At 38.7% G+C, this 20812-nt stretch overlaps 1 protein-coding gene across 1 annotated transcript in view; it reads left to right on the forward strand.

Annotated features, from left to right (window-relative positions):
* MARCHF1 (membrane associated ring-CH-type finger 1) overlaps positions 1-20812 on the forward strand; it is a 1121888-nt gene that overhangs the window by 21359 nt on the left and 1079717 nt on the right. The gene's annotated exons all lie outside the window — the stretch shown is intronic.

Consider the following 20812-nt stretch of genomic DNA (forward strand, 5'->3'; position numbering starts at 1 on the left):
CTTCTTTCTACTTTGTGTTTTGTTTGTTCTTCTTTCTCTAGTTGTTTTAGGTATAAGTTTGGATTGTTTATTTAAGATTTTCTTGTTTCTTGAAGTGAGAATTAATTGCTATATACTGCCCTATTAGAACTGCTTTTGCTGCATCCCATAGGTTTTGTGTTTGGGTTGTTGTGTTTTCATTATCGTTTGTTTCTAGGTATTTTTTTTTAATTTCTTCTTTGATTATTCAGTGATCTATTTGTTTTTTAGTAGTATGTAGTTTAGATTCTATGTGTTTGAATTTTTATAGTTTTTTTTTTACACAAATTTTTGTAATACGTTATGCAAAGCCTTTTCAAGATGAATGTCCATTTTCTCAGTTTCTGTTTTTGGCATAACGTTAATTATTTCCAGTGCAATTAAAACCTCCTGAACCCTCCTCAGCATTATTTAAAATTTGAAATTCCTCTGTTTCTGGGCAAACTATCTATTCACAAATGAGCTGTGCAATTCAATCACCTTTCTTTTTCAAACTTTTCTATGCCAAAATTAAACATTACAACACCAACATTTCCTCCATAAACTTCACCTATAATACCATCTCCCACATCTGTGGAGTATTTTGTAGCTTAGCCCAAATGGGGAGCTACTCTTCCATAGCACCCAGAAGGAAGAACTATCTGAATGTTGGTTTTAATAAGGCCTTTCTCCACTGGTGGTACTGTGTAACCATAGGCACTATACTGATCATAGCCCACAGACTGTGTGGACCCTTTGGTGGGGTGGTACTGTGTTCTGAGAGCTGGGTCAAATGCTACACTCTGCTGAAGTCTGAGCCCATTTGCTGGGGAAGATGAATTGGGTCTCTTGAGAACAGGGAATGTTAGGGAAGATTGTGAGCTCAATTTCAGAGCAGGGGAACAAGAGAACAGAATGAACCCAGCACACAAGATCTAAACTTCCCATGGATCACTTCCTCTGGGTCATGAAGATCTTTTTTGTATAGTTCTTCTGTGTATTCTTGCCACCTCTTAATATCTTCTGCTTCTGTTAGGTCCATACAATGTCTGTCCTCTATTGTGCTCATCTTTACATGAAAAATTCCCTTGGTATCTCTAATTTTTGAAGAGATCTCTAATCTTACCCATTCTACTGTTTTCCTCTATTTCTTTGCATTGATCACTGAGGAAGGCTTTCTTATTTCTCCTTACTATTCTTTGGAACTCTGCATTCAATTGGGTATATATTTTCATTCCTCTTTTGCCTTTTGCTTCTCTTCTTTTCATAGCTATTTGTGAGGCCTCCTCAGACAACCATTTTGCCTTTTGCATTTCTCGTTCTTGGGGATGGTCTTGATCTCCTGTAAAATGTCATGAACCTCCGCCCATAGATCTTCATGCTCTCTGGCTATCAGATCTAATCTCTTGACTCTATTTGTTACTTCCACTGTATAGTCGTAAGGGATTTGATTTAGGTCACACCTTAATGGTCTAGTGGTTTTCCCTGCTTTCTTCAATTTAAGTCTGAATTTGGCAATAAGGAGTTCCCTTTTCTCCACATCTATGCCAGCAGTTTCTGTCTCTTGCTCTCTTTATAACAGTTATCATAAGAATTATGAGATGCTATCTCATTAGGATTTTAATTTGCTTTTTCCTGACGACTAGTGAGGCTGAGCATCTTTTGCCAGGAGAAATATCAATAGCCTCAGATATGCAGATAACACCTCCATCATGGCAGAAAGTGAAGAGGAACTAAAGAGCCTCTTGATGAAAGTGAAAAAAGAGAGTGAAAACGCTGGCTTAAAACTCAACATTCATAAAACTAAGATCATGTCATCTGGTCCCATCACTTCATGGGAAATAGATGGGGAAACAGTGGAAACAGTGGCTGACTTTATTTTTTGGGGTTCCAAAATCACTGCAGATGGTGACCTCAGCCATGAAATTAAAAGACGCTTGCTCCTTGGAAGAAAAGCTATGACCAACCTAGACAGCATATTAAAATGCAGAGACATTACTTTGCCAATAAAGGTCTGTATATTCAAAGGTATAATTTTTCCAGTAGTCACGTATGGATGTGAGAAATGGACTGTAAAGAGAACTGAGTGCTGAAGAATTGCTTCTGAGCTGTGGTGTTGGAGAAGCATCTTGAGAATCCCTTGGATTACAAAGAGATCAAACCAGTCAATCCTAAAGGAAGTTAGTTCTGAATATTCATTTGAGGGACTGATGTTAAATCTGAAATTCCAATACTTTGGCCACTTGATGTGAGGAAATGACTCATTGGGAAAGACCCTGATGCTGGGAAAGATTGAAGGCATGAGGAGAAGAGGATGACAGAGGATGAGATGGTTGTTTGGCATCACTGGCTCAATGAACATTGAGTTTGAACAAGCTCCAGGAGTTGGTGATGGACCAGGAAACCTGGAATGCTGCAGTCCATAGGGTCACAAAGAGTTGGATATGACTGAATGATTGAATTGAACTGAATGGCCATTTGTATGTTTTCTTTGGGAACATGTCTATTCTATTCTGCCCATTTTAAAAATTGGATTATTATTATTAATGTTGTTAATTTCTATGAGTTTCTTACATATTTTGAATATTAACACCTTGTAGGATAGTTGGCTTACAAATATTTCTATTTCATAGGATGCTGATCTGTACATTCAATTTGTTATTTCCTTCGTTGAGCAAAAGCTTTCTAGTTTAGTGGTAGTCCCACCTGTTTTTGCTTTTGTTGCTTGCACTTTTGGTTTGTTTGGGATGGTCTTGTTAGCTGCCTCCTGTACAGTATTACAGACCACAGTCCATAGCTCTTCAGGGACACTATTATCTAGATATAGTCCCTTGAATCTGTCCATTGCCTCTACTGAAAATTAATACTGGATTTGATTTAAGTCATACCTGGCTGGCCTAAGCTTTTTCCCAATTTTATTTATTTTTCTAAAGTCTGAATCTTGCTATGAGAAGCTGATGATCTGAGCCATAGTCAGCTCTAGGTCTTGTTTTTGCTGACTGTATACAGTTTCTCCATCTCCGGCTACAAAGAGTGTAATCAATTTGATTTTTGTATTGATCATTTGGTGATGTCCATGTGTAAAGTCATTTCTTGTTGAAAAAGGGTATTTTCTATAACTAGTGCATTCTATTGGAAAAATTCAGTTAGTCTTTGCCCTGCTTCATTTAGTTCTCCAAGGCCAAATGTGCCTATTACTCCAGGTATATCTTGAGTTCCTACTTATGCATTTCAATCCCCAATGATGAATAGAACATCTTTTTTAGGTGTTAGCTCTAGAAAGTCTTCTAGGTCTTCATAGAACAGATCAACTTCAAGGAGGCAAAGTGGTCGTTTGAGGTGGCATTATGAATAGCAGAAAAACAAAGTGAAGTGAAAAGCAAGGGAGAGAGGGAAAGGTACATTCAATTAAATGCAGAGTTTCAAAGAATAGCTAGAAGAGACAAGAAGGCCTTCTTCAATAAACAGTGCATAAAACTAGAAGAAAACAACAGGAGAGGAATGACTAGAGATATCTTCAGGAAAATTGGAAATATCAAGGGAACATTTCTCCCAAAGATGGGCACATTAAAGGACAGAAACTGTAGAGACCTAGTAGATGCTGAAGAGATCAAGAAGAGATGGGAAGAATACACAGAAGAACCGTATGAAAAAAAGATCTTAATGAACCAGATTACTATGATGGTGTGGTTAGTCACCCATAGCAAGACATTCTGGAGTGCAAAGTAAAGTGTGTTTTAAGAAGCAATGCTGTTAATTAAGCTAGTGGATGTGATGATATTCCAGCAGAACTATTCAAATACCTAAAGGAGTATGCCATCAAAGTTTTGCAGTCATTATGTCAACAAATCTGGAAGACCCAACAGTGGATACAGGACTGGAAAAGGTCAATCCTCATCCCAATTCCCAGGAAGAGTAGAACCAAAGAATGTGCTAACCATCAGACAGTTGCACTCATCTTTAATGCTAGGAAGATCATGCTTAAAATCTTGCATGCTAGGCTTCAGCATTATTGAACCAAGAACTTCCAGATACCCAAGCTGTGTTTAGAAAAGGAATAGAAACTAATTGGATCAATTTGGATCAAATTGCCAACATTCACTGGATTATAGAGAAAGCAAGGGAATTTCAGAAAACAAAAACAAAACATCTATCTCTGTTGAATTGACTATGCTAAAGCCTTTGACTGTGTGGATCATGACAAACTGTGGAAAGCTCTTAGAGATGGGAATACCAGACCATCTTACCTGTCTGCTGAGAAACCTGTATGCGGGTCAAGAAGCAACATTTAGAACCCTGTATGGAACAACTGATGGATTCAAGATCAATAAAGGAGTACGGTAGGGCTGTCTATTGTCACCCTGTTTGTTTAACAGGTATGCTGAGCACATCATGAGAAATGCAAGGCTGGATGAGTTACAAGCTGAAATCAGGCTATGTGGGAGAAACATCAACAACCTCAGATATGTGGATGATATCACTATAATGGCAGAAATTGAAGAGGAACTAAAGAGCCTCTTGAAGGGGGTGAAGGAGTAGAGTGAAAGAGCTGGCTTAAAACTAAATATTAAAAACAAAAACAAAACCTATGATCATGGCATCTGGTCCCACGACTGCTTGGTAAATAGAAGGGGAAAAGGTGGAAGGAGTGACAGGTTTCTTCTTTTGGGACCCAAAATCACTGCAGATGGTGGCCGCAGCCATGAAATCAGGTGATTGCTTCTTGGCGGAAAAGCGATAACAAACCTAGAGAGTGTGTTGAAAATTGGAGACATTGCTCTGCTGACAAAGATCCGTATAGTAAAGGCTATGGTCTTCCCAGTGGTCATGTATGGTTGTGAGAACTTGACAGTAAAGAAGGCAGAATGCTAAAGAATTGGTGCCTTAAAACTGTGATGCTGGAGACGACTCCTGAAAGTCCCTTGGACAGTGAGGATTGACAGCAAAGGTTGACAACAAACCAGTCAATCTTGAGGGAGATCAACTTGAGTATTCAATGGAAGAAGTGATGCTGAAGCTGAAGCTCCAGTATTTTGGTCATCTGGTGCACACAGACTACTCATTGGAAAAGTCCCTGATGCTGGGAAATATCGAGGGTAGAAGGAGAAGAGGCCGTCAGAGGATGAGATGGCTGGACAGCAACACCAATGCAATGAACATAAACTTGGGCAAACTCCAGGAGGTGGTGAAGGACAGGGAGGCCTGGCCTGCTGCAGTCCTTGGGGTAGCAAGACCCAGACATGCCTGGCTGACTGAACAACATCAACAGCAGCAATGTTTGGTTTCACAATTAAAACTCTTGCCAAGACCAATGCCAAGAGCTTTTCCCCCTGTGTTTTCTTCTGTTTTATATTTTCAGATCTCTTACATTTCAGTCGTTAGTCCAATTTAAGTTATTTTTTGTGAGTAATGTAATATCTGAAGTTTTGATTCTGCTAATCAAGAAAATAAGAGAGAAGACTCAAAATTGAAAATTAAAAAAAATTAAAATTAACACCACAGAAATATTTCAGGAACCTGAGATGACTATAAACAATTACAGGTCAATAAATTTGATATTTCTGTATAATGACTCTTGTTGTTAAAAGTCAGGACAAAATATAAAGAAACACCATATATGGCTATATTGAAACAGTAAGAGTATTATGAAAAAATGGGATAATTTCTATGGGTATAATGAAAGTTTACTTTGGCATTGCTAAGTCGTTTCAGTCGTGTCCGACTCTGTGCGACCCTATAGATGGCAGCCCACCAGGCTCTGCTGTCCCTGGAATTCTCCAGGCAAGAACACTGGAGTGGGTTGCCATTTCCTTCTCCAATGCATGAAAGTGAAAAGTGAAAGTGAAGTCGCTCAGTCGTGTCCGACTCTTAGCGACCCCATGGACTGCAGCCCACCAGGCTCCTCCGTCCATGGGATTTTCCAGGCAAGAGTACTGGAGTGGGGTGCCATTGCCTTCTCCTACTTTTGTATTACCTATTAATATAATTCATTCAATGAACATTTTAAGGATAAAATTGGGAGAAATTTTTGATAGATGCTGTAGTGATTTTTGAAAATAAATACATTTTTGGTTAAAACCATTAGTAAAACAATAAAAGGAAGTTTTATAGCAGGTATGAAATTGTGTCTAACTGGTTATAATTTCTGAATGCCTTCTGTGAAATATTGGAAAGAATATAAAAATCTCTAATATCACAATTGTTGTTCAGCTGCTCAGTCATACCTGACTCTTTGCAACCCCATGGACTGCAGCACACCAGGCTTCCCTGACCTCCACCATCTCCCAGAACTTGCTCAGATTAACGTCCATTGAGTTGGTGATGCCATCCAACCATTTCATCCTCTGTTGTTTCCTTCTCCTCCTGCCTTCAATCTTAGCCAGCAACAGAGTCTTTTCTAATGGGTCAACTCTTCACATCAGGTGGCCAAAGAGTTGGAACTTCAGCTTCAGCATCAATCCTTCCAATGAATATTCAGTACTGATTTCCTTTTGGATTGACTGGTTTTATCTCCTTGCAGTCCAAGGGACTCTCAAGAGTCTTCTCCAACGCCAAAGCTCAGAAGCATCAATTCTTCAGTGCTCAGCCTTCTTTATGGACCAACTGTCACATTCATACATGGCTACTGAAAAAACTATAGCTTTAACTAGACCGACCTTTGTCAGCAAAGTAATGTCTCTGTCTTTTAATATGCTGCCTAGATTAGGCATAGCTTTTCCTCCAAGCAGCTAGTGTCTTTTAATTTCATGGCTGCAGTCCCCATCTTCAGTGATTTAGAGCCCCAAAAAATAAAATCAGTCAATATTTTCACTATTTCCCCATCTGTTTGCCATGAAGTGATGGGACTGAATGCCATGATCTTAGTTTTTTGAATGTTGAGTTTTAAGTCAGCTTTTTTACTCTTCTCTTTCACCTTCAACAAGAGGTTCTTTAGTTCCTCTTCACTTTCTGCCACAAGGGTGATGGCATCTGCATATCTGAGGTTATTAATATTTCTCCCAGCAATTGTGATTCTAGCTTGTGCTTCATCCAGTCTGGCATTTCTCATGATGTACTCTGCATATAAGTTAAATAACAGGGTGACAATATACAGCCTTGACATACTCTTTTCCAATTTGGAACAAGTCCATTGTTCCAAGTCTGGTTCTAACTGTTGCTATTTGACCTGCATACAGGTTTCTCAGAAGGCAGGTAATGTGGTCTGGTATTCCCATCTCTTGAAGAATTTTCAACAGTTTGTTGTAATCCACAGAGTCAAAGGCTTTAGCGTAGTCAATGAAGCAGAAATAGATGTTTATTCTGGAATTCTCTTGCTTTTTCTATGGTCCAGTGGATGTTGGCAATTTGATCTCTGGTTCCTCTGCGTTTTCTAAGTCCATCTTGAACATCTGGGATTTCTCAGTTCACATACTGCTGAAGCCTAGTTGGAGAATTTTGAGCATTACTTTGCCAACATGTTAAATGAGTGTAATTGTGCAGTAGTTTGAACATTCTTTGGTCTTGCTCTTCTTTGGGACTGGAATGGATACTAATATTTTCCAGTCCAATGGCTACTGCTGAGTTTTCCAAATTTGCTATCCTATTGAGTGTAGCACTTTCACAGCATCACTTTTTAGGATTTGAAATAGCTCACCTGGAATTCAATCACCTCCACTAGCTTTGTTCATAGAGATGCTTCCTAAGGCCCCCTTGACTTTGCATTCCAAGATGTCTGGCTCTAGGTGAGTGATCACATCATCGTGTTTATCTGGGTCATTAGATCTTTTTTTTTTTTTTTTTTAATTTCTGTGTATTCTTGCCACTTATTATTTTCTGCTTTTGTTAGGTCCATACCATTTCTGTATTTATTGTGACCATCTGTGCATGATATGTTCCCTTGATATCTCTGATTTTCTTGAAGAGATCTCTAGTCTTTCCCATTCTACTGTTTTCCTCTATTTGCACTGATCACTTAACAAGGCTTTCTTATCTCTTCTCTCCTTGTTATTCTTTGGATCACTCCATTTAGATGGGTATATCTTTCCTTTTATCCTTTGCCTTTCACGTCTCTTCTTTACTCAGCTATTTGTATGTCTTCCTCAGGCAACCATTTCGCCTTTTGGCATTTCTTTTTCTTGGGCATGGTTTTGATCACCACTCCTGCACAATGCTGTGAACCTCTATCCATACTTCTTCAGGCACTTTTTCTATTAGATCTAATCCCTTGAATCCATTTGTCACTTCCACTGTATAATTGTAAAGTATTTTGCTTTAGGTCATACCTGAATGGCCTAGTGATTTTCCCTACTTTCTTCTATTTAAATCTGAATTTTGCAATAAGGAGTTCATGATCTATGCAACAGTCAGCTCCCGGTCTTGTTTTGGCTGACTGAGCTTCTCCATCTTCAGTTCCAAAGAATGTAATTAATCTGTTGGTATTGATCATCTGGTGATGTCCGTGTGTAGATTCGTCTCTTGTGATATTGGAAAAGAGTGTTTGCTATGATTAGTGTGTTCTCTTGACAAAACTCTGTCAGCCTTTGCCCTGTTTTATCTTGTGCTCCAAGACCAAACTTGCCTTTTACTCCAGGTATCTCTCAACTCCCTAGCTTTGCATTCCAGTCCCCTATGATGAAATGGACATCATTTTTTGGTATTAGTCCTAGAAGTTCTTGTAGGTTTTCACAGAACCATTCAACTTTTTCAGAATTAGTGGTTGGAGCATACACTTGGATTACTATGATATTGAATAGTTTGCTTTGCAAACGAACAGAGATCATTCTGTTGTTTTTGAGATTTTCTCAAGTACTGCACTTGAGACTCTTTTGTTGATTATAAGGGTTACTCCATTTCTTTTAAGGGATTCTTGCACAAAGTAGTAGATATAATGGTTATCTGAATTAAACTCATCCATTCTGGTCCATTATAGTTCACTGATTCCTAAAATGTCAGTGTTCACTCTTGCCATCTCCTGTTTGACCACTTCCAAATCACCTTGACTCATGGACATAACATTCCAGGTTCATGTGCAATACTGTCTTTTACAGCATTGAACTTTGCTTTCACCTAGACACATCCACAACTGGGCATTGTTTCTGCTTTCACTCAGACTCTTCATTCCTTCTGGAGCTTTTGCTCGGCTCTTCTTCAGTAGCATATTGGGCACCTACCAACCTGGGGAGTTCATCTTTCAGTGTCATATATTTTTGCCTTTTCAAACTGTTCATGCAGTCCTCAAGGCAAGAATGCTGAAGTGGTTTGCCTTTCCCTTCTTCAGTGGACCATGCTTTGTCAGAACTCGCCACTACTACCCACCTGTCTTGGGTGTCCCTACACACCGTAGCCATAGTTTCTTTGAGTTAGACAAGGCTGTGATCCATGGGATCAGTTTGCTTAGTTTCCTGTGATTGTGGTTTTCATTCTGTCTGCCCTCTGATGGATGAAGATAAGAAGCTTGTGGAAGCTTCCTGGTGGGCGGGATTGGCTGTGAGAATCTAGGTCTTGCTCTGGTGGCAGGGCCATGCTCAGTAAATCTTTAATCTTTAATCTGTTAATCGGTGGTGCTGTGTTCCCTGCCTGTAGTTTGGATTGAGTAGTTTTTCCATAGCTTTATGCAAAAAGGCAAAATGGTTGTCTGAGGAGGCCTTACATATGGCTGTGAAAAGAAGAGAAGCGAAAAGCAAAGGAGAAAAGGAAAGATATACCCATTTGAATGCAGAGTTCCAAAGAACAGCAAGGAGAGATAAGAAAGCCTTCCTCAGTGACCAATGAAAAGAAATAGAGGGAAACAACAGAATGGGAAAGACTAGAGAGATCTCTTCAAGAAAAATAGAGATACCAAGGGAACATTACATGCAAAGATGGGTTCGATAAAGGACAGAAATGGTATGGAAGTAACAGAAGCAGAAGATATTAAGAAGAGGTAGCAAGAATACACAGAAGAACTGTACAAAAAAGATCTTCACCACCCAGATAATCACGATGGTGTGATCACTCACCTAGAGCCAGACATCCTGGAATGTGAAGTCAAGTGGGGCTTAGAAAGCATCACTACGAACAAAGCTAATGGATGTGATGGAATTCCAATTGAGCTATTTCAAATCCTGAAAGATGATGCTGTGAAAGTGCTGCACTCAATATGCCAGCAAATTTGGAAAACTCAGCAGTGGCCACAGGACTGGAAAAGGTCAGTTTTCATTCCAATTCCAAAGAAAGGCAATCCCAAAGAATGCTCAAAGTACTGCACAATTGCACTCATCTCACATGCTAGTAAAGTAATGCTCAAAATTCTCCAAGCCAGGCTTCAGCAATACATGAACGGTGAAATTCCAGATGTTCAAGCTGGTTTTAGAAAAGGCGGAGGAACCAGAGATCAAATTGCCAACATCCGCTGGATCATCGAAAAAGCAAGAGTTTCAGAAAAACATCTATTTCTGCTTTATTGACTATGCCAAAGCCTTTGACTGTGTGAATCACAATAAACTGTGGAAAATTCTGAAAGAGATGGGAATACCAGACCACCAGACTTACCTCTTGAGAAACCTATATGCAGGTCAGGGAGCAACAGTTAGAACTGGACATGGAACAACAGACTGGTTCCAAATAGGAAAAGGAGTATGTCAAGGCTGTATATTGTCACCCTGCTTATTTAACTTATATGCAGAGTACATACTGAGAAATGCTGGGCTGGAAGAAGCACAAGCTGGAATCTAGATTGCCGGGAGAAATATCAATAACCTCAGATAAGCAGATGACACCACCCTTATGGCAGAAAGTGAAGAGGAACGAAAAAGCCTCTTGATGAAAGTGAAAGAGGAGAGTGAAAAAGTTGGCTTAAAGCTCAACATTGAGAAAACTAAGATCATGGCATCTGGTCCCATCACTTCATGGCAAATAGATGGGGAAACAGTGTCAGAGTTTATTTTTGGGGGCTCCAAAATCACTGCAGATGGTGATTGCAGCCATGAAACTAAAAGACACTTACTCCTTGGAAGGAAAGTTATGACCAACCTAGATAGCATATTTAAAAGCAGAGACATTACATTGCCAACAAAGGTCCATATAGTCAAGGCTATGATTTTTCCAGTGGTCATGTATGGATGTCAGAGTTGGTCTGTGAAGAAAGCTGAGTGCTGAAGAATTGATGCTTTTGAACTGTGGTGTTGGAAAAGACTCTTGAGAGTCCCTTGGACTGCAAGGAGATCCAGCCAGTCCATCCTAAAGGAGATCAGTCCTGGGTGTTCATTGGAAGGACTGATGCTGAAGCTGAAACTCCAATGCTTTGGCAACCTGATGCAAAGAGTTGACTCATTGGAAAAGACCCTGATGCTGGGAGGGATTGGGGGCAGGGGGAGAAGGGGACGACAGAGGATGAGATGGCTGGATGGCATCACCAACTCAATTGGCATGAGTTTGAGTAAGCTCCGGGTGTTGGTGATAGATGGGGAAGCCTGGCGTGCTGTGATTCATGGGGTCACAAAGAGTCGGACACGACTGAGTGACTGAACTGAACTGAACTGAACTGAACAAAGGTATTCTACTTTTTCTTTCAAACCTTCTTCCCCAAGGTGTTTTAAAGTAATAATAATAATAATAATAGAGACATAAAGATTTACAAATGCCAGAAATGTTTGTTATGGTTTCTCTGAAGACTAAGAACTCCTATTCTTCAGCAGTGGGACTGGATGTATGAGAAGCCTTCTCCCCTGGAAGTATGGCAAATGGGCATCTGCTGTGTTAAACATATTGCAAAACTTGAAAACAAACAAACAAACTGATTTTTCCCGTTTAGGTAGAGCTGGGAGCTTTTATCTTGTAAGATAAAGCCATTGAGAGGAAAGCCAGGGGTTCTGCTGGGTCACAAAGTCTTCATTATGATGCTCTCAGTAATGACCACACAGGACAGTTATTGAGTTGACCTGGGTAGATGGTACAGCAACTGATGCCTGATACCTGCCTGGGATGCCAATCACATGGATGGTCCTGGGATCCTGCTGATATTCTCTGCTAAAATATGCCACTTTCTGAACTAATGGCACCTTTAATTTAAGTCTTTATCAATGGTTCTCAGATTTTGATGTGAATCACAAATACCTGTATAATAGCTAAAGATCCAGATTCCTGGGTTCCATTGACAGACAGTTTGACATTTTGGGAGAGAGGAACAATCTGTCACTTTTCTAGTGGTCTGTGTCTCCCAGAGAGATGGACTTCCAGCTACAATGTAAGCACCTATGTTGTAGTACTATCTGTACTTGTGAGGCTATTAAAAAGGATAAAAAAGAAAAAAAAACACATTATTATAGCTATGATCTCACTATAGGAAGAAAAATGAAGCTCTAGATGGTGCCTTATTTATTTCATAGCACAACTAGTATGTTGGAATTGCAGCATAAATAATTTGAATGTTCTGTTGCTGGTATAGCTTGTTAAACTGTATATTCACAATGTATAGACTATAGACATCCATAATTTACTTACAGTGTATCAGAAATAAGAACTTCAGCGAGAATCTTTCTTCTCCATAGAAGCAGCAGCTAAAGTATGTATCAGAGGTAGTAACTTGATTGAAGGATTTCACTTCAGACAGATCTGATGAAGTTCAGAGCTTTTAAATACATCAGACAAGAATATTGAAAACAGTGGCAAATGAGAAAAAGAATGAGTTCTTCCCCAAACATCATTTCTTGGTAGAACTAATACATATGCTATGACACATCCACACATCACTGGAGTTAATAGAATGCTTAAAGGCACAATGCAGACTTCCACATCTTCCAAATGTTTTGTAACAGCTGGGTGCAAAGGAATGAAATTGCCTTCCTTTTAAATTCACCTGTTGTGTTAGCAATGATCACCCTGAATCCCCAGGAGAAACCAAAGATCTTTGTTTTTGCTGTTTGAGGTTAGGTTTTGTAGAGTAATTAGAGAAATTCCTTTCTTAAATGGATTGAAGTATCAGAATATATTGGCATATCTTTCTCCAAATACTTTAAAGAAAAGTGCTATTGGTATAAAATACTTGGAGAAAGATTAAAGGACCTTTGGAGCTTCTCTTACATTTCCTTGTTTTGTTTTCTTAATTTTTAAATACCTGGTTGCTGAATGCCCCATATACTCAGAAAAAGCTTGTTTTGAAATAACAAATACTACTGAAAAGCATTATCTATTTCACAAATTATGCTGAACTTGATTTAATAGCCAGAAGATAGGTTTAATTTTCTTGGGATAATATTGGTAATATGAAGCTAATTATAACAATCTGATGATCTTATTCACTGACTTTTTTCTTTAATGATATCTGGGTAAATGATAAGCTGCTTATATTAACCAAGTCTCCCAATTCTCATTTGTCAAGAGTCCTATCAGTGTACACTGCCTTTGCACTCTTTTTATGTTCCTAAAGCAAAATCCATGCTGAAAATGTCATTTACTTTTCTGAAATTAATTTCAGATATTCTGTTTAGTAAGTCTCATTTTGAAATGCATGCTGTTGTTTCTTATCTCAGTTATTTTTCTTAAACCTAGTCAAAGTTTCTTTTATCTTCTAATCCTTTCTCTGGTGCAAAAGAATCTTCCCTTGTGCTTCATATTCAGTGTTACTTGGCTAGCAACTTTCTTGATGCTATCTGCCTGTGACCTCTGTCTGTTTGTAGTCATGCCAAGAGATCCCGAGGATCCCAGGCATCCATTTGAATCTTCACTCCCCCTTGGGATCCCAGTCCAAGCAGCAGATGTTTGCTAGCAGAGGATGCTCTGCAGAGTCTGTTCTGAGTCACATATGGGTTCCAGGTTTGACTGGAGTCTGTTCCAGAGTCTCATATGGGCTCTGCTGTGGACCGACTTTTATAATCTCAATGTTGATGTGGAGGAGAGTTTTGTGCCTTCCTTGGGGAGTAATTAATATTCCATTTATTAGAAAAATATAGCCACAGTGTATAATTTTTGTAGTCTTTCCCTCTTTCTTATGATTATCTTGCCACCTGTCACCTGAACGCTGGTGGTTTACAGAATATATGGGAAAATATGAAACTCTTCCTGATGTCATGATCCGTTCTAGAAAATGGATGTTTCTTTTTTCTTTTGGAGAAGGGAAATGGCAACCCATTTTGGAGAAGGCGACCCATTTTGGAGAAGGAAATGGCAACCCACTCCAGTATTCTTGCCTGGAGAATTCCATGGATAGAGGAGCCTGTCACACTGCAGTCCATGGGTTTGCAAAGAGTTGGACACGACTGAGTGATTTTCACTCACTCACTTATTCTTTTGAGGTTTTGCAGAAAATTATTTCTCAAATATCTTTTCCATTCAAAGTTAATATCTAAAGGAAAGTTTTATTTTGTCTAAATTGGTGAGGACAGAATAAAACTAGTTTTTATCAATCATAAGGTACTGACGTCACTCAGTATTTATGATAAAATAACAACACATTCATTCATTAAATGCCTCTGGCACTATACGTTCTGAATTTTTTCTGTTTGAAAATTGATTGAACTACAATCAGAATGATTTTATGTGTATTTTATTACATTATAATTTAAAATTATTATTTAATATATACTTTTAAAAGTTTTTATTTTATATTGGAGTATAGTTGATTATGGAGTAGGAAATGGCAACCCACTCCAGTATTCTTGCCTGGAGAATTCCACGGACAGAGGAGCCTGGTGGACTGCTGTCCATGGGGTCACAGAGTTGAACATGACTGAGCAACTGAGCATGCATGCATAGCTGATTAACAATATTCTGATAGTTTCCAGTGTACAGCAAAGTGATTCAGTTACACCTGTATCTATTCTGTTTCAAATTCTTTTCTTATTTAGATTGTTATCTAATGTTGATTATAGTTCCCTGTGCTATGCAGTCGGTCTGTGTTGGTTATCCATTTTAAATACAGCAGTGTTACATGTTGATCCCAAACTCCTGAATTATCCTTTTTCCCCACCCTTCCCCTATGATAACCATAAGTTCATTCTCTAAGTCTTTGTTTCTGTTTCTGTTTTGTAAATGCATTCATTTGGATCATTTCTTTTTAGATACTGCATATAAATGCTATCATACATCTCTTTTTTTTCTCTGACTTACTTTACTCAGTATGACAATATCTAGGTCTATTCATGTTGGTGCAGATGGCATTATTCCATTCTCTTTAAGAGCTGAGTAATATTCCACTGTATGTATGTACATCTTCTTTATCCATTCCTCTGTTGATGAACATTTAGGTTGCTTCCATGTCTTATCTATTATAAACAGTGCTGCAATGAACATCATGATGCATATAGCCTTTAGAACCGTGTTTTTCTCTGGATATATGCCCAAGAGTGAGGTTGTAGGATCATATGGTAGTTCCATTTTTGTTGTATAAGGAACCTCCACACTGTTCTCCATGGTGGCTGTGCCAATTTCCATTCCCACCAGCAGTGTAGGAGAGTTTCTTATATGTTTTATGTGAGTGTGGTAGGCAGAATAATGGCCCCAAATCTCCATTTCCTAATACCCAGAACTGGTGAAGGTCATTTTATATCACAAGCGAAAGTTTGTATATGTGCTTAATTTAAGGATCTTGAGAAGGGGAGGCTATCCTGGTTTATAAGGGTTGGCCATAGTCCTTATGAGAGGCAGGTAGGAAGAATCTAAGTTAGAGAAGGAGGTATGATTACAGAAGCAGAGAATTAAGGGATGTGCTTTGAAGACGGACAAACAGGCTGCAAGCCAAGGACTATAGGCAGCCACCAGAAGCTGAGAAGACGAGGAAATGAAATATGTCCTCAGAGCCTCCAGAATGAGGCAGCCCTACCAACACCTCAACTACAACCCAGGGAAGCTCATTTTGGATTTCTGACCTCTACAATTATAAGATGATAAATTTGTGTGGTTTTAAGATGATAAATCCATAATAAGTAGTAGCAACATTAGGAGTCTAATGCAATCAGCCTAAGTATTAGACTTGCCTCTCCCTGAAGATGACAGACAATATTTCACTGTACATTGGTATGATGTGAAATTGGATGAGCACAAGTGATTTTTTAAATACAGCCTCTGTGCACAGGCAGTTTGGATATGTGCAGTCTCAGGATATTTCAAGTAATAGTAGCTTTTTATTTTCTAGGATTATTGAAGATATGTGTATGTGAGTTTGCTTAAATATTTACTTGCTTATTATGAAGCATTAGTAGGTTTTAAATGCATTGGAAAGATTACAAATTAATCCTCACAGTTCTTTTTTTTTTTTCATTTATTTTTATTAGTTGGAGGCTAATTACTTTACAATATTGTAGTGGTTTTTGCCATACATTAACACGAATCAGCCATGGATTTACATGTATTCCCCATCCTGAACCCCTCTCCTATCTCCCTCCCCATCCCATCCCTCTGGGTCTTCCCAGTGCACCAGCCCATAGCACTTGTCTCATGCATCCAACCTGGGCTGGTGGTCTGTTTCACCCTTGATAGTATACTTGTTTCAATGCTGTTCTCTCAGAACATCCCACCCTCAACTTCTCCCACAGAGTCCAAAAGTCTCTTCTGTACATCTGTGTCTCTTTTTCTGTTTTGCATATAGGGCTATCGTTACCATCTTTTTAAATTCCATATATATGTGTTAGTATACTATATTGGTCTTTATCTTTCTGGCTTACTTCACTCTGTATAATGGGCTCCAGTTTCATCCATCTCATTAGAACTGATTCAAATGAATTCTTTTTAATGACATTGTAACATTCCATTGTGTATATGTAACACAGCTTTCTTATCCATTCGTCTGCTGATGGGCATCTAGGTTGCTTCCATGTCCTGGCTATTATAAACAGTGCTGCGATGAACATTGGGGTGCACGTGTCTCTTTCAGATCTGATTTCCTCGGTGTGTATGCCCAGAAGGGGATTGCTGGGTCATATGGAGAACAGTGTGGAGATTCCTTAAAAGACTGGAAATAATCCTCACAGTTCTGTGAAATAAATACTACCATCCTAATTTTATGAATAGACTGAGGTCTAGTTAATCAAAGCCGTGCAATCACTAAGTGACAGAGTCAAAATTCCAGCTTTGATATTTCTGATATCAAAAGCCAAACATTTACTTAACAACCATGTTACATTGTCTTCAGTATGTTTGAAATTTCTTGAAACCTTTGAAAAATATAAGGTAATGCATTTGGAATGCATGTGACTTTACAGTTTTACCTCAAATGCTAAAGAAATATTTTTCCTTCTTCATCCTTAATGTTATATTATTTTACAAGTAACTGCTGTGTACTAATAAAACATGTCTATAAGTATAGTGATTCTGATTATGATATTCAAGTTCTATAAATTATAGTGTATTTAAAGGCTTATGGAAACCCTTATTCTAAAATTGCATTAATTCCAGAAGCATTCCTATAAAAGGATATAAAACCTATAATATTGGACAAACACAGAAAAATAAGTGCTATGCTCTAAAAAGGATATATGAGGGAAAAAATACCACCAGCATTTCTTACACCTAGATTGGTTTTTCTGAATAAGTTTGTTAGTGGGAAAAGGGTACTTCAAAACTGGGAGCTGTTGAGTGGCTAATGGTTTGATATTTGTGCTTTATTTGAATATTACTATCAGAGATGAGAAGAATGAAAATGCAGAGGCCTTGTAATGTTCTTAAAGTTCTATTTAGAAGTTGAACCAGAAAATATTCCTGTAGTTCATAGTTGATTGCATTTTAAAAAGTGTGAATAACTCTTTTAAATCACTGATATTGTTTTTAGAAGACATACATTACATACTATGAAGTTAAACATGAACTTCTGAGTGGGGGTGCAGATAATCTTTGGTAACTAGCAGTAGATTGCTTGCCAGAATTGATTCAAGAGCTCTGGCTATAAGAGGCTTTCATCTTCACACCCCCATTATTCCACTCTGCTCTGTGTGCATCAGTATTATTCCTGTGTGTCAGAAAGAGTAAAATCCCAGGTCAAAGATCCTCTGGGGTACAAAAGCTTTACTTACCTTTAAGACCTCAAAGCAGGTTTTGTTGATCATAAACTGTCCTCACTAGAGTTTAAGATGCTCTAAAACAGGGAGCTTATCTGACTTATTCCTTGAGATGGTATCTCCAGTATCTGGAAAGGTAAATGAAATATAGTATTATTTGAATACATAATATTTAAATGTATGAATGAATTGGCCAAATATCCACCACCAACCATGGTCACATACAACTAAGGTCAGGAGGTCATATATTTGTTAAGGTAAGAATCACTTCTCATCATTTCTTTTTTGCTTTACTTTATAATGCTTACTTCATTATTATTGATCCAGTCTCTGATCCTAGTCTCATTTCTGTGTAACAATGATCTTTTTATTATCCCCCATGTCATTTAGAGCTTCATGCCTCTCAAATCAGGTTCTACACCTTCTCTTCTACTTCGGTCATCTATGAAGATCCAAGCACAGTGATTTCTATTTATAAACAAGCTATCTTGTAACTATGTCTCTGGCTCCTCCAGGTCATGGGAACATCATGAATCACAGAAGTTGGTATGAGACAAAGCCTAACTTTATTGTAGGAAGTAGAAGAGCCTTATTCTCATAAGTATTTTAATTAAATGAAGATTATCCCTCTACTCCTCATTTCTCATTGTAGTTAGTCAGTATGAACTCCTCCAGTTTCTCCCAAATAAAAATAATTTATAAATCAACACTGGTTGAAGTGGAGTCTAGGTTGCTTATAAGCTTTATGCTTATAAATAAGGCTGATATTCTATAAAGAAAGTTAGACAAGTTTGCTTGATGCCGATTATTAGGCAAAATGTCTAGATTTTTATCTCTTCCTCTTGTACATCCTCCTAGAAAACTAAAAATGTCATATTACCACTCCCCAGCCACCCCCAACACAGGCAAGTGCTCAGTTCATTCTCAATTAATTTAGTTTGTTGTTTAATTCCACCTTTTCTTCCTTTTAGAGACAAAATTTTAAAGTCTAATGGGATTAGGGATATGACTAGATTCTTAAATGCTCAGTTCAGTTCAGTCACTCAGTAGTGTCCAACTCTTTGTGACCCTGTGAACTGCAGCATGCCAGGCCTCCCTGTCCATCACCAACTCCCGGGGTTCACTCAAGCTCATGTCCATTGAGTTGGTGATGCCATCCAACCATCTCATCCTCTGTCATCCCCTTCTCCTCCTGCCCCCAATCCCTCCCTGCATCAGGGTCTTTTCTAATGAGTCAACTCTTCGCATCAGGTGGCCAAAGTGTTGGAGTTTCAGCTTCAAAAACAGTCCTTCCAATGAACACCCAGGATTGATCTCCTTTAGGATGGACTGGTTGGATCTCCTTGCAGTCCAAGGGACTCTCAAGAGTCTTCTCCAACACCACACTTCAAAAGCATCAATTATTCAGCACTCAGCCTTCTTTATGGTCCAACTCTCACATTGTACATGACCACTGGAAAAACCATAGCCTTGACCAGATGGACCTTTGTTGACAAAGTAATGTCTCTGCTTTTTAATATGCTATCTAGGTTGGTCATAACTTTCCTTATAAGGAGTAAGCTTCTTTTAATTTGATGGTTGCAATCACCATCTGCAGTGATATTGAAGCTCCCCCCAAAAAAGTCAGTCACTGTTTGCACTGTTTCTCCATCTATTTGCCATGAAGTGATGGGACCAGATGCCATGATCTTAGTTTTCTGAATGTTGAGCTTTAAGCTAACTTTTTCACTCTCCTCTTTCACTTTCATCAAGAGACTCTTTAGTTCTTCTTCACTTTCTGCCATAAGGGTGGTGTCATCTGCACATCTGAGGTTATTGATATTTCTCCCAGCAATTTTGATTCCAGCTTGTGCTTCCTCCAGCCCAGCGTTTCCCATGATGTACTCTGCATATAAGTTAAATAAGCAGGGTGACAATACACAGCCTTGACATACTCCTTTTCCTATTTGGAACCAGTCTGTTGTTCCATGTCCAGTTCTAACTGTTGATTCCTGACCTGCATACAGGTTTCTCAAGAGGCAGTTCAGGTGGTCTGGTATTCCCATCTCTTTCAAAATTTTCCACAGTGCTATGCACTGACAAAACAAATGTATAGAATAAATTGTGTTAAATATCACAGACATTTCTATTCAATTTGCTGCTGCTGTTAAGTCGCGTCAGTCGTATCCAATTCTGTGTGACCCCATAGATGGCAGCCCACCAGGCTCCCCCATCCCTGGGATTCTCCAGGCAAGAACACTAAACTGGGTTTCCTTTTCCAATGCATTAAAGGAAAAGTGAAAGTGAAGTCACTCATTCATGCCCGACTCTTAGTGACCCCATTGATTGCAGCCCACCTGGCTCCTCCATCCATGGGATTTTTCTAGGCAAGAGTACTGGAGTGGGTTGCCATTGCCTTCTCCCTATTCAACTTAATTAGCACCAAACAAGATTCTTTTCTGGAGAAGGAAATGGCAACTCACTCCAGTATTCTTGCCTGGAGAATCGCATGGACAGAGGACCCTGGCAGGCTACAGTCCATGGGGTCGCAAGAGTAGGACATGACTTGGTGACTAAACCATCACCACCACCAAGATTCTTTTCATTTTGTTTCTTTACCTTGATTCCAGCTTCCAGTTTACCTTACTATCTCTAAATTAATGTCCCCAAAGTACAGAAACTGCTTAGTTACTAGAGAACTCATAAATAACAGTTTTCCTTAGTACTGCTTTCCATTAAATAGCTATTAAGTGTTTTATCATATGTTTCATTTTGGGGACTAAGATTAGGTATATGTTTTGATTCTTCTAAAAAATTAGCGACATAGTGCAGATACAAGAGCTGAATAATTTACCCACTTTGGGAAATGGGATAAGCTACCTTTTATCAGT

Source organism: Cervus elaphus, chromosome 17, assembly GCF_910594005.1.
Source record: "Cervus elaphus chromosome 17, mCerEla1.1, whole genome shotgun sequence".
In the NCBI taxonomy this organism is placed as follows: domain Eukaryota; kingdom Metazoa; phylum Chordata; class Mammalia; order Artiodactyla; family Cervidae; genus Cervus; species Cervus elaphus.